This window comes from Populus trichocarpa, chromosome 10, assembly GCF_000002775.5.
Source record: "Populus trichocarpa isolate Nisqually-1 chromosome 10, P.trichocarpa_v4.1, whole genome shotgun sequence".
NCBI classification, from domain to species: domain Eukaryota; kingdom Viridiplantae; phylum Streptophyta; class Magnoliopsida; order Malpighiales; family Salicaceae; genus Populus; species Populus trichocarpa.
The window spans coordinates 1,976,390-1,992,241 of record NC_037294.2 but is presented as its reverse complement, the minus strand read 5'-3'; the positions used below and the strand labels follow the sequence as shown (position 1 = coordinate 1,992,241).

The 15,852-nt window shown below is 37.5% G+C and overlaps 1 protein-coding gene and 1 long non-coding RNA gene across 3 annotated transcripts in view; both read right to left on the bottom strand.

The window, feature by feature from the left end:
• LOC112328798 (uncharacterized) overlaps positions 1-15,852 on the bottom strand; it is a 38,575-nt gene that overhangs the window by 7,951 nt on the left and 14,772 nt on the right. The window lies entirely within an intron of this gene.
• On the bottom strand, positions 959-12,330 carry LOC112328939 (uncharacterized). The gene is made up of 2 exons (XR_008060399.1): positions 11,727-12,330; positions 959-1,312 (listed from the first exon to the last, which is right to left on the bottom strand). It is a non-coding gene; the product is annotated as an uncharacterized LOC112328939 (long non-coding RNA).

Below are 15,852 nucleotides of genomic sequence, written 5' to 3'. Positions count from 1 at the left end.
ACTTTTTTTTTTTTTATGGGAATAACTTGTCAAAGAATCAATTCAACCCAATAGCTTAAGCTGTTAGGTGAGATTCCAGGATATGATTTATATTATTCTCTAATATACCCCCTCAAGTGAAAGCTCTTTGGGCTTGAAACTTGCACAGGCCCACATTACCTTGTGCTTAATGTTTATCAAATAAATAGGGATTGTGAGATTTGAACTCGTGACCGCTTGGTTATCAAGACTCTGATACCATGTCAAAGAACCAATTCAACCCAATAACTTAAGCTGTTAGGTGAGATTTCATTATATAATTTATATTATTCTCTAACAGGATCAATGGTTCTGGACTATATAATTGAAATAATCATTTCTTATCTTATTCATTTTTTAATGTTTGAACTTGAGGCTGAACTTTTGAGCCTGTTTTTTTTTTTTTTTTTGTATTTTAAAAGTGCTGTTGAAAATATTTAAATTTTTTATTTTTTTATTTGCTTTAAATTATTTTTTTTATGATTTTAAATCGTTTTAATGTGTTAATGTTAAAAATAAATTTTAAAAAATAAAAATAATATTATTTTAATACATTTCTAAAATAAAAATAATTTAAAAAATAATTATTACTATAATTTCAAAAAATCAGCTATTAATGAATATCTCAAACATTAATTGTTAGGCTTTCCTTAAAGGACACGAATTGGACTAAGCTGGAAGAGGTAAACCAATTGCTAATCTTGATTATTCTTGTAAATATTAAAAATAAAGATATAAATATAAATTTATTTATGGGAAAGGTAAGCTTTTAAACTGTGTCCATATGTATAAATCCTAATAAAGCAGACCCTCACCCCTGAACATATATATATATATATATATATATATATATATATATATATATATATATATTTTAAGAGTGTAGTTATTGTTATTTTTTAAAGTATTTTTTATTTGATATCAAAGCGCATTAAAATGATTTAAAAACATCAAAAAAATATTAATTTAAAATAAAATTTAATTTAACTTTTTTAAAAAACACTTTTAAAATACAAAAAAATAAATAAAAATATATTCCACAACAGAGTAGTTGACTACGCTCACGAACAAGCATGCAGAGGCGAGAAGCATTAGCTCAACCTGTGGTTCTTAAAGGCATGGCTCGCAATGTCTGACTACTCTCACTGCTCATGAGCGCCGATGAGGGAAAATGCTTCGATCAAACTTGTCCGTCCATGGTCGAACCGTCTTCCCTGCTGCAATCTTGCTTAGTAAGCCTCTCGCTGACTCGACAGATTTAAAAGGAAGAGGAGGGGCAGTGTGAATCTCCAAACTGAACGATCCACAAAATGAATGGCCGTGGAAAGATTTATATCATAGCGTGCATTATGCTTTGAGCAAACAATGCAGGATTTGATTTGACTTTTGAGGGCATAGGAAAATTACAAGGACCAGTTCCTTGACTCGTCAGGATAATGCTTGAGAAAATGCAAGATCTTACACAAACAAGAAATATAGGTAATTTGCTTATCTTCTAAGATCCGATGAAAAAGTTAACCCGCACCCCCCCGGAGTCTTGCATCCGGCACTGGCTCTTAGCTGACCTGGTCAAGGCTGACAGTATACCTTCTTTGCATTAATTATTGATAGTATTTTAATTTATGTCCTTTGCTTATCTTCTAAGATCTGATGACGGCAAAGAGATTTTGTTTCCTATAAAAAAAGGCTTCAATTAGTCAACTCTAATTGAATATGGTTTCCACTTTAAAATTAGTAGAATTAACTTTTTCATAGTAAAAGAAATTAAAAAAAATATTACCCCCTCGTTTTAACGACTAGACTCCCTCTTTTAGAAGAAAGATTATATTTTTCTGTGACTAATAAAACCTTGTCTCATTTTTTTTTATATAGAAAAACTTATGTTTTTTTTTTTTAAAAATTCATGTCTTTTATGTATCAATAGATTTTTGTAATAAATTACATGCTTACGAATATTTTGCTTGATTTTTTTCTAGTACCAAAATAAAATAGGATTGAATGAAATGAATGATTTCCAAACTTACTCTTTTTAATACTAAATAGATACTTTGCTTATTTTTTCCACAATTCATTATACTCACAAGGATTATTGTATAATCTTATAGTTGATAATGTTTTAAAATCTAAAATATATAAATAAAAAGTTATTTAGTGTTGAGATAGTAGTTAATCAACATATTCACGTATGTGAACTTCTTCTTCTTAATCTAAGAAATTCCAGGCTTACAATAAAAATTTTGAGTACCTGCAAAAACAGTTATAATCGGGGTAGACACCAAGACCCTCTTATAATAAAGTTAGTATTTTTAAGGAAAATGTATTAAATAACTTAAAAAAGCCTTAATAAGATGTTTGTTTTTGAGTTTTTAAGTTTGTTAATACTTTAAAATCTAAGTATTTTTATCTTAAGAGATAAGAAGTTGTGAAACCTTTACCTAAATGGTTCAGGGAGTATTTATACCCCCTGAACCTTTTTGTTTCCATGAAAAAGAGAGCCGGAAAGTCTTTCATTTTCGACATATTAATAAGAAGCAAATATCTCTTACATATCATTAATAAGATAATAAGTATGGTAGGTCCTTTAAGTGACCTTATATACACTTATAAACAAAAGGAAATTATTATCTTAATATGAATAATTATTCTAGATGGAGAGGTATGATGATTTATTATGTCTTTAACACTTATACTATAGAGAATTGTCTAGGATCAAGTATAAGGCCTTAGAATTTAATAATGTCAAAGTTTTTTGAATCTGAGATGTTTGTCAGACTCATGTTACCTTGAACTTGGCGAACTTTCATGTGAAACCCGAGAACAAATTATACCAAAAAAGAAAAAACAAAAAAGAGGGGGGGTTTATAATAATTTAAATTTTGTTATAATACAAAATAATGTAACTACAAAAAAAAAATGGCTTAATTAAGAAAAAGGAAGAAAGATGGAGCCAAAATGGAATTAAGAAGAAATGGGACTATAAATACCCATTCCTTCTCTCGCCCATGGCCGGCTGATAACATCAAAAAGAGGGGGGGGAGAATTTCAGATTTTTCCTTCATCAAATCTAAGAGTAAATACCCAAATTAGTATACCCACACAAGCCTTGAAATTATTAAGTGGAGGAAACACATTTGGGTGGAGAACTAACAAGAAGAAAAGTGAAGAATTGGTGAAGAAAAGAGGGGGAAGAGTGGCCGACTATATGCAAGGAGAAGAAGGCTAAGATTCTTTTTAAATTTTGTGAAGTAAAGCTTAGATTTCATCCAAGTAAGGAGTTCTAATTTCAATTTCTATGAAATTTACTTCAATTTGATTGGAAGTTTCATAATTTTCTTGAATTGAGAATTAGGGTTCTTGAACATAAAATTTAGGCAAAAATGCAAAATTTCTTGAAACTATACCCATTAGGGTGATAGTAATGGCCTTGAATGTGGAGGGGTGCAATGGAAGGAAAAAGAAGAAGAAGAAGAAGAAAGAACAGATTTAAGGAGCGGCCACTAGAGGGGAAGAAAAATAGAGGAGGAGAACTTATGACTTCCTTGTTAATTAATTGAGATGTGTTGTTATAATATAGTTACTAATTATAACTTGTAAGGAAGAGGAACCTTTGTTCCTTTGGGTAGGTTCGGCCAAAGTAGAAATCAACTAATTAACTTAGTACAAATGACCTTGGGAGATCATAAAGAGATAGGTTACCATGCATAAGGTGAAGGCATGGCTGTATCTGATGAGGAAGTAGGATTAGAGATAAAATTGGAAATACTTGTCCATTGATGAAAACAGGGCAGGTTCGCCACCTTGATTCCTGAGGGAATTCGTACATGAAAATGATAGAATCCAGGGAGGGTCCCTCATAGAAGTTGTATCCGGGAGTGTTAGCTTTCCAACAAATCTGACCGTGCCTAATTTGGAGTCCTAGAACTTCAGATATGAATAAAAATCTGAAGGGAGGTCGAGCTGTCGCCCTATTGGCAGATTCGGCCAAGTCGATAAAACGACGAAATTTAGCCATATTAAGGGTAGAGTTTGTTTTCTTACCCTTCATAAAATGTGTAACATCGTGTCTTGATCTTCAAAAAGGAACAACCTATGATCAAAATTGAATTCATGATGTCCACTTGGGCTACAAATGAGTTGAAAATGTTAAAGGATAATAATGAGGAATGTAGGTGAGAAAGAAAAGAATGGTAAAAAAGAAATGAATATTATTGCCATTGTTGCTGTTGTGTTGTGACATGTGGACTAATATGGAATAATGATTGGTGTTTGTCGTTTCAGGAGGAACCGCGGGAGGAGTGCAGCAACAACAAGGGAACACAAGTCGAGCGTCTACAGCAGGTAGGTACTCGGTACCTATATCTCATCTAGTTAATAATTATTTTAACTAATTGTTGAACTATAAATTTTGGTGCTTATTGATGAGGAAAAGAAAAGAGGAAAAGGAAAGGTTAAACGACAGGAAAATGGAAACGGAGAACTAGATTTAATTTATGGGTTCTTTCGGAGAAAATGGACAGTAACAATGAACTTTAGGAATGATTGTTCCGTAAATTTGATTAGCCTATCCTAGATACGAGAGGCTAATGATGTTAGCCAAGTTGGCTAACATCGGCATGACCGGTACATGGGAGGAGAAATATAGAACTTGATTAACTATTCGGGTTCAGAATAGTTAATGATATCGGCAGGAGACGTCGATGTCGGCAAAATTTATGGGACTTGATTAACTTTCCGATGTGAAAGCCAATGATGTCAAGAATCCTTGACATTGGCATACCCGAGGACCTCCCAAGGTAACATGGAACATTGATTAACTATTTAGGCCCGAAAATAGTTAATGACACCAATGGTTGCGTTAGTGTCGGCAATTTCATAAACTTGATTAGTTGACCCCGGGGCGGGCAACTAAAGACACTAATGGGGGTCATTAGTGTTGGCAGTAATCTTCCCAATGTGGGGAGAAGTGGCAGGGTGAATACCCTAAATCAGAGCTTGGATTTCATAAAAAAAAAAAAAGGCAAACATAGTTAAAGGAAACAAATTTGCTAATCCTTAAAAGGGGCTAGTTATGGTGTATAAAATTGCATATGACTTAAGTAGGTAGATGTGTTGTATGATTTTTCTTCCGTGAAATTGTTTGTATCTTATTTTTTTAATTATATGGAAAATTTATGTTTTGCAGGTCCCTCCCATTCACGCCAGGAATAGAATTTAGGTTCCTTGATCCCATTTTCTATAAGTTAGGAACTTAGAGATTATTCATGTAATTTTGTTATGCAGTAAACATCTAATCTCTATAGAATAGTATACTCATATTTTTTTTTGGAATATTAAATGTATCAATCTATGCTTGGGATATTATAATGTACTAGCTTATGTTTAGAATGTTAAATTGTGTTGTGTATATATATATATATATATATATATGAAATTTCAGTGTTCGAATGGTTCTCTTAATTATTAACTTATGCATGTGATATGAGATGGAGATTGGGCTTGCAGATTTGTCCTGAGCATATTCTCGAATGAATTAAATGGTTGATTGTACCAATTATATATGTGATTATGGGTGGGATGTGATTATAAATGTGTGTAGGGTAAATTGTCGATAACTTGGGACCTCCCGGTATAGGGGAGACTGCCGAAATTTTGTTAGAAATTTCGATGAACTCAATGAAATTTTTTTTTGCTCCATTTATCCTTTATGTGGAAGATAAACGGATAAACTAATTTAATAATTGGGGTTGTTATAGTTGGTATCAGAGCCTTTGGTTGAAATTTCAGGGATTGAAATACTGATGTGATTTTGGAAACATGTTGTAGGATGGCTCGTACATGACAGGAAGTGAGAGCAGACCCGTACCCTGTGCAGGGGAGAGAGTGTGGCTCATTATATGGGAACGAAAACGAAAGGGATCCACTGATGGACACAACCTCCCACCAACCTGCAGCGTCGGCCTATTCAGATAGGGGAGAATTAGGGGGGCATCAGGATGACCCTACCTCTTATCGAGCAGAAGTGTTACTGCCTGGAGCAGCGAATGGCTAAGGAACAGAAGACAGGCCACCACCAGTGGCACCGACGGTCACCCCAAATCCATATTCGGACCCCACATTTCCGGAGCAAGTGGTTAAGGCAGTAGCAGCAGGGATGGCCACAAGTGCATCCAATTCCACTCCTCGGGCAGAAAGAATAGTCACCCTGGTTCAATGGGTGAATGGCATGCGGGAAATGGGTTGCACGACCTATTTAGGGGAAGAAGAAGCCGAAGTAGCAGGACATTGGTTAAGGAAGGTAGAAAGGATCATAGATCAGATGCAAGTGCCAGAGGAAACTCGAGTAAACTATGTGACCCAGCTGTTAATGGAGAGCGCCCACTCCTGATGGGAGACTATTAGAGAAAGAATGGCAGGAGAAGAATTGAGGTGGAAACACTTTCGAGAAGAGTTTGAGGAGCGGTCCTACTCCTAGCAGCACCGGAAGGAGAAAGAACATGAGTTCCTGGATCTGAAACAGGGGAATATAACCGTTCTAGAGTATGAGAGGAGGTTTTAGGACTTATCTATCTTTGTCACCACCTATCTTTCCACTAAGCATCATCGGGTGGAATGGTTTCGGGAAGGGCTCAGGCAGGAGTTGAAATTAATTTTGGTGGCTATGCAGTTTCAGTCGGTCCGAGAGTTAGTGCAAGCTACTCAGGGTATGGAAAGAGTAATGAATGACACCCCAAGGTCAACAAGTGAGCAGAGTCAGACTATGGGATTCAAAAGAAGGGACTTCATATCTCCTATAGGGAGGAATCCTCCTCTAAAAAAAGGAAATAGCGGGTCATCATTTGGGTCATTTCCAAGAAGAGGGGGGAGTTTTGTTCATGGTGGGAGTTCAAGAGATACTAGACGCGCTAATATTGGGGGATCCGTATAAGGTCAGGCCCGCTAGGGGACAAGTGTTATAGGGGGTCCATGGAGCAGAGGGGACATGTCTACTCGTTATGCATGAGATGTAACCAGAAACACCCGAGGATTGTTCAGCCACACCAGGAAGATGCTATGTTTGTAGAGGGGAAGACATCAATGGAGGGACTGCAAGTATTTGGGAAGAGGTTGTTTCTATTGTGGGGAAACGGGTCACAGAAAGAAAGAATGTCCGCATAGAGCCACTGAAGTAGTGCAGAGACAAGAGAGGGCTACCCAAAGCCAGCAACAGTTAGTGACAGTTGATCAGCCTATACGACCTACTCAGTCGGGGACAAGTGCCAATAAAGGCCGACCTAGGTTCCAGGAGGAAAGGACACGGGGCAAGATATACCACATGACTCAGGAAGATGTGGGGGCAATGCCAGATGTCGTAGCAAGTACACTACAATTGGGTTTAATACAAGTTTATGCTTTAATTGATCATAGAGCCAGTCATTCTTTTGTGGCCCATCGAATTATCAGTAATTTAAATGTGTTACCAAGTAGATTAAATGTGGGAATGGTAGTTAGTACACCTTCGGGGAAAAATATAAACATTGATGAGATATACAAGGGAGTGATACTATACATTGAGGGGGTAAAGCTAAGGGTGGACCTCATGCCTTTAGAATTATATGATTTTGACTTGATTCTAGGAATGGGTTGGTTGAGTAGATATAGGGCACAATAGATTGTTTCATAAAGACTGTAAACCTCTAAGATATGAGTGGCAAAAGGGTAGTATTCAAGGGAGAGAGGAGGGTGATTCTAAACTCCATAATCTCGGTCATGACGACTAGAAAATTGATTAGAAAGGGATGTCATGCTTGGTTGTCTCATGTAAGAGAATTAAAGACGGGAAGCATAGAATTAACAAATATCCCTATTGTAAAAGAATTTTTAGACGTGTTTTGGGAGGAGTTACCGGGGCTACCTCCAATTAGGGAGATTAAGGTTTCCATTGAGACTCTTCCGGGGTTCAACCCTATAGCACAATCCCTTATAGAATGGCCCATATAGAACTAGCTGAACTGAAGATCCAACTTCAGGAGTTGCTGGACAAAGAGTTCATACGGCCGAGCAATTCACCTTGGAAAGCCCCAGTGTTATTTGTAAAGAAAAAGGATGGTACATTCCGGCTTTGTATCGATTATCGTCAACTGAACAAAGTGACGGTAAAGAACAAGTACTTGCTACCATGGATAGACGATCTGTTTGATCAGTTAAAGGGTGCGAGAGTATTCTCGAAGATAGATCTGAGATTGGGGTATCATCAATTAAGAATCAGAGAACATGACATATAAAAGACTGCCTTTAGAACCCGTTATGGCCATTATGAATTCTTAGTGATGCCTTTTGGGTTAACAAATGCCCCGATGGTATTTATGGACCTAATGAATCGAGTGTTTTGGCTTTATTTAAATAAATGTGTGGTAGTGTTTATTGATGATATACTGGTATATTTGAGCTCTTATTTGGAACACGAGAAGCATTTGAGAAAAGTGTTGGAGAAATTGAGAGAAAATAAATTGTATGCAAAACTGGATAAATGTGAATTCGAGCTTAAAGAGGTGATATTTTTGGGTCATGTTATTTTAGCGGGGGGAATATATGTGGACCCAGGAAAAGTGGAGGCAGTTCTAAAGTGGGAGAAGCCCACAAATGTGACTGAAATCCAAAGCTTCTTAGGCCTCGCGGGATATTATAGGAGGTTTATCGAAGGGTTTTCTACAATAGCATCACCTCTGACCAAGCTGACTCGTAAAGAAGTAAGGTTTATTTGGTCAAAAGAATGCGAGGAGAGTTTTCAGGAGTTGAAAAGAAGGCTCATATCAGCCCCTGTTTTGGCCCTTCCTTCCGAAACAGAAGGGTTCATGGTTTATCGTGATGCCTCGAGAAGGGGTTTGGGATGTGTGTTAATGCAGTATGGAAAGGTGATAGCCTATGCTTCCAGACAGTTAAAGCCACATGAAGTGAACTATCCGGTGCACAACCTGGAACTTGCAACAATACTATTTGCCTTACGAGTATAGAGACATTATTTGTATGGAACACAAGTGCAGATTTTCACCGACCATAAGAGTTTGAAGTATTTAATGTCACAAAAAGTGTTAAACATGCAATAGAGGAGGTGGGTAGAGTTGATAAAGGACTACGACTGCATAATTGACTACCATCCTAGCAAAGCCAATGTAGTGGCGGACGCTTTGAGTTGAAAAGGGAAAGCGGTGATGGGTGATACAGAAATTTCAGAACAAGAGAACTTGATGGAATTGAAAAGGATGGTATTACAGTTAAGCAAGGGTCATGAAGGGTCACTACTGGCTTATATAAAGATCATATCAGTGCTACGAGATAAAGTTCTAGAATCTTAGTTAGCGGATGAGGGTATAGGAAAAATCAAAGAAAAGATAGAGCAAGGCAAAGAGTTATCCCTTCAAGTTTTGCTAGGAGGGTTGGTGGCGATGGGAAAACGGGTTTACGTACCTGAAAATAAGGCCATAAAGGGTGAAATATTGAAGGAAGCTCATGAATCTCGATTTGCAACTCATCCCGGGAGCACCAAGATGTATAGGATCTCAAAGAGTATTACTAGTAGCCAAATATGAAGAAGGAGATAACAGAATATGTGTCAAGATGTGGGATATATCAATGGGTGAAGATATAACACCAAAGGCCAGTAGGGGAATTGCAACCGCTACCAATTCCGAAATGGAAATGGGAAAATATAGCCATGGACTTTGTAACCAGATCACCAAAGGGGGAAAAAGGGCAATAATGCTATATGGGTGGTGGTAGATTGACTAACGAAGTCGGCTCTGTTCTTGCCCACCAAAATGACGGACCCCGTAGACAAGTTGGCCAAATTATACGTGAATGAAGTGATTAGACTACATGGAGTGCCCTTGTCAATTGTGTCAGATCGAGACCCAAGATTCACCTCAAGGTTATGGCCATGCTTACAACAAGCTTTAGGAACCGAGGTGAACCTGAGCATGACATTCCACCCCCAGACAGATGGCCAATATGAAAGGACCATCCAAACACTTGAAGACCTTCTAAGGTCATGTGTGCTAGAGTTTGAGGGAAACTGGGAAGATTTGTTGCCGTTGGTAGAGTTCATGTATAATAATAGTTACCAATATTCTATTGGAATGGCTCCATATGAAACCTTTTATGGGAGGAAATGTTGCACTCCGATATTCTGGGATGAAATTGGAGAAAGGAAACTCTCGGGGTCCTGAAATGGTACAAATAACAACTAATAAAGTAAGGGTGATCAAGCAAAGAATGAAGGAAGCCCAAGATAGAGAGAAAAGTTATTCAAATACCCGGAGTAGACCTTTAAAATTCCAAATAGGGGATAGAGTATTCTTGAAAGTGGCACCATGAAAGAGCATCATTCGGTTTGGAATGAAAGGAAAGCTTGCTCTGAGGTACATTGACCCATTTAAGGTGATAGCTAGGATAGGGTCGATTGCTTACCGCTTGAAGCTACCGGCACACCTAGAGAAGATTCATAATGTGTTCCATGTATCACTATTATGGAAGGTGGAAGTGGATCCTTCTCGAGTGTTACCTCCAGTTCCCGTTGAAGTAAGGGAAGATTTGACACTCAAGACTAGGCCAGTCAAGATTGTTGCACATGTGCGGCGTCGCGGTGAAAACATCCACCCTCAAAATTTTATCTGATGTCTAAAAATGTATTTATGTGGCAAATGTGGGGAGACAAGGAATTCTTGTCTTTTATTAGTAGAAAAATGGAATGGGAGCTGCCACCTAGTATTTTGGTCACTAGGAACCCTAACTGGTCTCAGAGATCGGGTACGGGGACTGGTTGCATAAAAGGAAGGTATTAGCACCCCAAATACGCCCTACCTAAGGTAGGCTGTATTGTTTTATTGTCTGATAAAATCTAAGGTCTTGTCGTGTTTTCTAGTTGTTGGTCCGTCTATGGTTTAAGAAAAGTTATCCTCGGTAAGGAGATCCTTATCTTATCATGTAAAACCTAACTGTTCTAACGTCAACAAAAGAGTTTAATATCCAGAATACGTCGTACGTATAAGGTCGTAACCCCAGATATTAAAAGAAAACAAAATAATTTTTTTGGAATTTTTGAAATATTGACCTAGTTCTCATGATTTTAATAAACTGGTTATTAAAGCCAAAATGCATGCTAATACATATTTTTGAAATTTTCTTTGTTATATGAAAATACAATATGATTTTTTTTAGAGACTTGGCCGTATGCATGAAAACAAAACATTTTATTTTATTTTTATTTTTTTATTTTTTTAGTTATTTTATTTTTACGAAAACCAAGTATTTTAATACTGGATTTGTATCTTTACAGTATAAAAATACAAACCAATATTTCAAAATGCAATAAAACATTTGCGGAAAATCACATGTTTTTGAAAAGAATTTTTTTTAAGAATTTTTTTTTCGGGCTGGGTTCAACCTGGCCTATGTTGCTGGGCTGGACCTAGCCACCTGGTCACTGGCCCAAGCGAGTGACCCACCCAAGCCATGCACGCGTAAAATTTTACGTGTGCATAGAACAGTGCAAAGGTAATTAAATTACCTTCGCATTGTTCATTCTTCGTTTTTTGCAGATAGCAAAGGACAAAGACCCCAGGTTACAGAGTGCAAAAATGGCGATCTTTAAGCTTTTCTTTGGTCTTCTGTTTTCCTTTTGTTTATCTAGACAAGCATGCATCAATTTTTACGAAGAAAGGAAATGAGCATACCTGGAGAAAGGAAAGCGATGGTGGTGCTGACCTCCCCTGCTGTCTGTGAGCTTTGCTCCGCCGCTCGGTTTCTCCTTGCTTTTCTGTTTCTATCTCTTCGTGCAACCTTCCTTTGCGTTTCAATCTCCTGGTTTTGAGAAGACGAAGACGATGGTGGTGCTATGTTCTCTGCTTCACCGTGTCCTCTGCTTCCGTTCGGTTTGCTTTTTTTTCTCCTTCCTCTTTCTCTCCCTTATGCCTTCTCAGTATTTCTCCACTCCCTCAGTTTTTTAACGATCTCCTAAGTTGTCTCCCTCCTGTTTTTTCTCCTCGCTGTCACCTCTCCTCTCTCGTTTCTTTTCTCTCCTTTTTTTTATGTCCCCTGGTGTTCGGCTCCTCCTCTGGCTTTTATAGCGAGAGGACGCAGGCGTTTATGGTAAGCGGGCGTGAATCATGGTGGCGAGGGATGTCAGCCGCGATTTGCGCCCCTTGATTTGAAAATGGCTCCATTATTGCTGCTAACGTCTCCTGCCCTTTACTGTCACAGACTCACAACTGTTGAAGACAGTGAATAGCGCTTCAATGTAAACGGTCATTGAATTTTTTGCAATTTTGTAATCAAACCCCCGACAAAATTGTAATTGGATCCCTTAATTTTGGCGCCTTTTCTGGTTTGGTCCTTGGTTTTGGATTGTGTCAATTAAGTCCCTAATTGGTCATCAAACTTCAATAATTATGCAATTAAAACCCTGATTTGGCCAAATCAACTCTTTAAAATTATAATTGGACCTCAGAACTTTAATTTCTTCCAATAAAAGCCTAAATTGACTTAAAAATCAATTTTTCTTGCAATCAAACCCTCCATAATTTCAATTAAATCTTAGATAAAATTTAATTGAGTCCATTAACATCTGATTTTGAATATATTTTTTTCAAAATTGAATTTTCTTTGTCAACAGGACTCTCAGCACTTAACGATAAACTGTCAAATTTCAACCTTTTACATTTTTGAACCTCTTCAACCAATTTTTGGCTATTTTTCAGCATTCCAGCATCCTTTTCTCGCTCTTATAATTTATTTGGATTTCTTCCGTATATATATCATTTTTGTGTGGGAACCAAAAAATGGGTAACAACAGATGCCCCCTCTTTACAATGCTTACGAAGCAAAACATCATCAATGTCTTGCATATTAAGCTTGTAAAGAAAAAGAAAAAGAAAAAGAAAATGATCTCATTATCTAGGGCGACCTGCCCCTTTTGAAGAAAATTGGTCTACTTTCACGGGCGACCTGCCCACTCACACTCACTGGTCTATTTTCACGGGCGACCTGCCCACACATGTTCATCCTGATCTATTTTCAGGGGTGACCGACCCACACACTTATATTGGTCTATTTTCATGGACGACCTACCCACACATTTTCATCCTGGTCTATTTTCAGGGGCGACCGACCCACACACTCACACAGTCTATTTTCATGGGCGACCTGCCCTCACACTCACATTGGTCTATTTTCAGGGGCAACCTACCCGTACATGTTCATCCTGGTCTATTTTCAGGGGCGACCGACCCACAAACTCACATGGTCTATTTTCATGGGAGACCTGCCCCCACACTCACATTGGTTTATTTTCACATGCGACCTACCCACACATGTTCATCCTGGTTTATTTTCAGGGGCGACCGGCCCACGCGTGTTCATCCTAGTCTATTTTCAGGGGCGACCAGCCCACATACTCACACGGTCTATTTTCATGGGCGACCTGCCTACACACTTACATTGATCTATTTTCACGGGCGACCTACCCACACATGGTGGTCTGTTTTCAGGGGCGACTAACCCACACACTCACACTGGTCTATTTTCATGGGCGACCTGCCCACACATACTCACTTTGGTCTATTTTCAAGGGCGACCTGCCCTTTTGATTCGGTTTACCTAAGATCCCATCTGGCAATTTAGAACCAAAATCTGTGTGGTTGGGCTAAATTGAGATGCCTTCTGGCGATTCCCTTTAACCAGAACCAAAATCTGTGTTCTTCCTGTTGGCAAGGTTTGAACTTGCTTTTTTTCTTATTGTTTTTTTTTTGAAAATTTCCTAATGGTAGGGTTCTTCTCATTTTTCTTCCCGTTCCAAGGTCACAACAATGATTCTCTTTTATTATAAGCTCAATGATTCTTTATTCTTTTTTTTTCTTTTTTTCTTTCAATCTTGCTGGACTTTTTTTTTGAGGATTTTCCTGTAACGAATAAAAATATGTGTGCAATGCTTTGAGGTTAGATGACATGCATGCATCCTTACCTGATTTGAAATATAGGTCCCCCCCTTTTGATGTTCCATCATCATAGGGTGCCTTTGTTTGCTAACCAAAGCCTTCTTTGCTCTTTCCATGTACTGGCCCGTTCATGTGCTAGTCATCCACTCCACTGTAAATGCAATGCCTATCCTAGGTTGTCTTCGATGATTACCGGTTTCACTGTTTATCAAGCTTGACAATGCCCCCCAAGTGTGGTGTTGCTTAATTCATCATGAAGGAGCTTAACAAATCATTCATCTCCTGGATTCTCTTGAGAATCGTTCTTTGATTAGCTGTGTAAATCCTACCAGCACTCCTCAAGAGGTTTTCTAGTGTCGCCCTCATCTTAGATTGCTAATCAGCCATTGACTTGCCTCCAGTGCTCGTTCATCTGATTATCTTTCTTTGAACACCATTGTCCTCAGTTTCACTAATTCATCATTTAGTCATTTTTTTTATTGCCCCTAGCTGATCTGAATACTAGTTTTCCTTCTCAAAGTCCACTGTATTGCCCCCGGCTACTCAACTTTTCAAGAAGTATCGAGAAGTATTGATGTCACTTCTGTTAAGGATTTTGCAAACTCGATTGATGCTCTTCTTGTTTGACAATCTTTTGTTCGGGAATCAACTCTCAATATTTCAAAGATCATGTCTATTTAAAGTCTAATTTTTGAAATGAAATTAAAGAGATGTCAGTTTCTTTTTAAGTATTTTTTAAATTCAAGCTTCTTTGGTCAAAGGCCCAACACACGTCATTCAATACATGTAGTCCTTTGATTATCTTATATTTTGAAAACAAAAATTGACCCGTCAAAAGATTAAAATGGCTTTTTCCATGGTTCTTTGTGTAAATTTTAATATCTGATCTTGGGTATATCTTTTGATGGTTTGTGATGAGGTGACCTTCTGTGAATTTCAAGAAACAAGATGCTCAAGTCAGAACTCGAGCTTTTATCAAGAAAGGTGGTTTTTTTTTAGCATTTATTTTTTTAGCATGCATTACAAGTAGCTTAATCCATGAAACCACGACCCTCATGAAAAAACTCTTCAAGCTTTGAGAGCGCCATTTATCGGTTCAAATTGCTTACTTGATCGAAAAGGGCTTTTAAAAGCACGTAATGTAGGCTATGGTTAATGGCTATGAAAGAAAGGAATTTTACAGGCTCAAAAGGAGTTTAAAGGTTTCAAAAACCTAGGATCAACATCAACTATTCATCATTTCTCTCTTTATCTTGTTGTCTTTATAGAGAAAACGACATATAACCTTATTGACCTCAAATATCAGAATTCTCTTAACATATGTCATAATGCAAATCTAACTTTTTCTTTGATGAATAACCAATCTCAATCATCTGATAACATCAAGAGCTTTATCATGGATTCAAAAGTCATGTTTGTAGCCTAGTATTTTTTTTTGGTATCGACTTTTGACATTTGTTGTGAAACTTCTTTTATCTTTCCTAGACTCAATAAGCATTTTCCTTCCTTTATCTTTGACCTGTCTTTAAGTGTAGGCAATTTTCATGGTTTTTTTTATATATATATGGCTTTCACATAGCCTTTCTCACAGTTTTTTAATATGCCCCCAGTCTAGGTCTTCTTTCTTTTAGCTCTCTCTTAAACATTGGACTTTTGTTCTAAGCCTTCCCTTTCACTTTTGTCTTCTCTTATTTGCCCCCAGTGTGGGGTGTGATCCTAGTCAGAATATTCTATCAGGTTCAAAATGGGATTGCAAAGGATAAATATCTTTAGAAAGTGATGGGATATCAAAGATGACCTTTTCTCATTTCAAGCAAGGTCGATTAGAACTGATAAATTTTAACCTCATCTAGTGTAGTGATTTGGA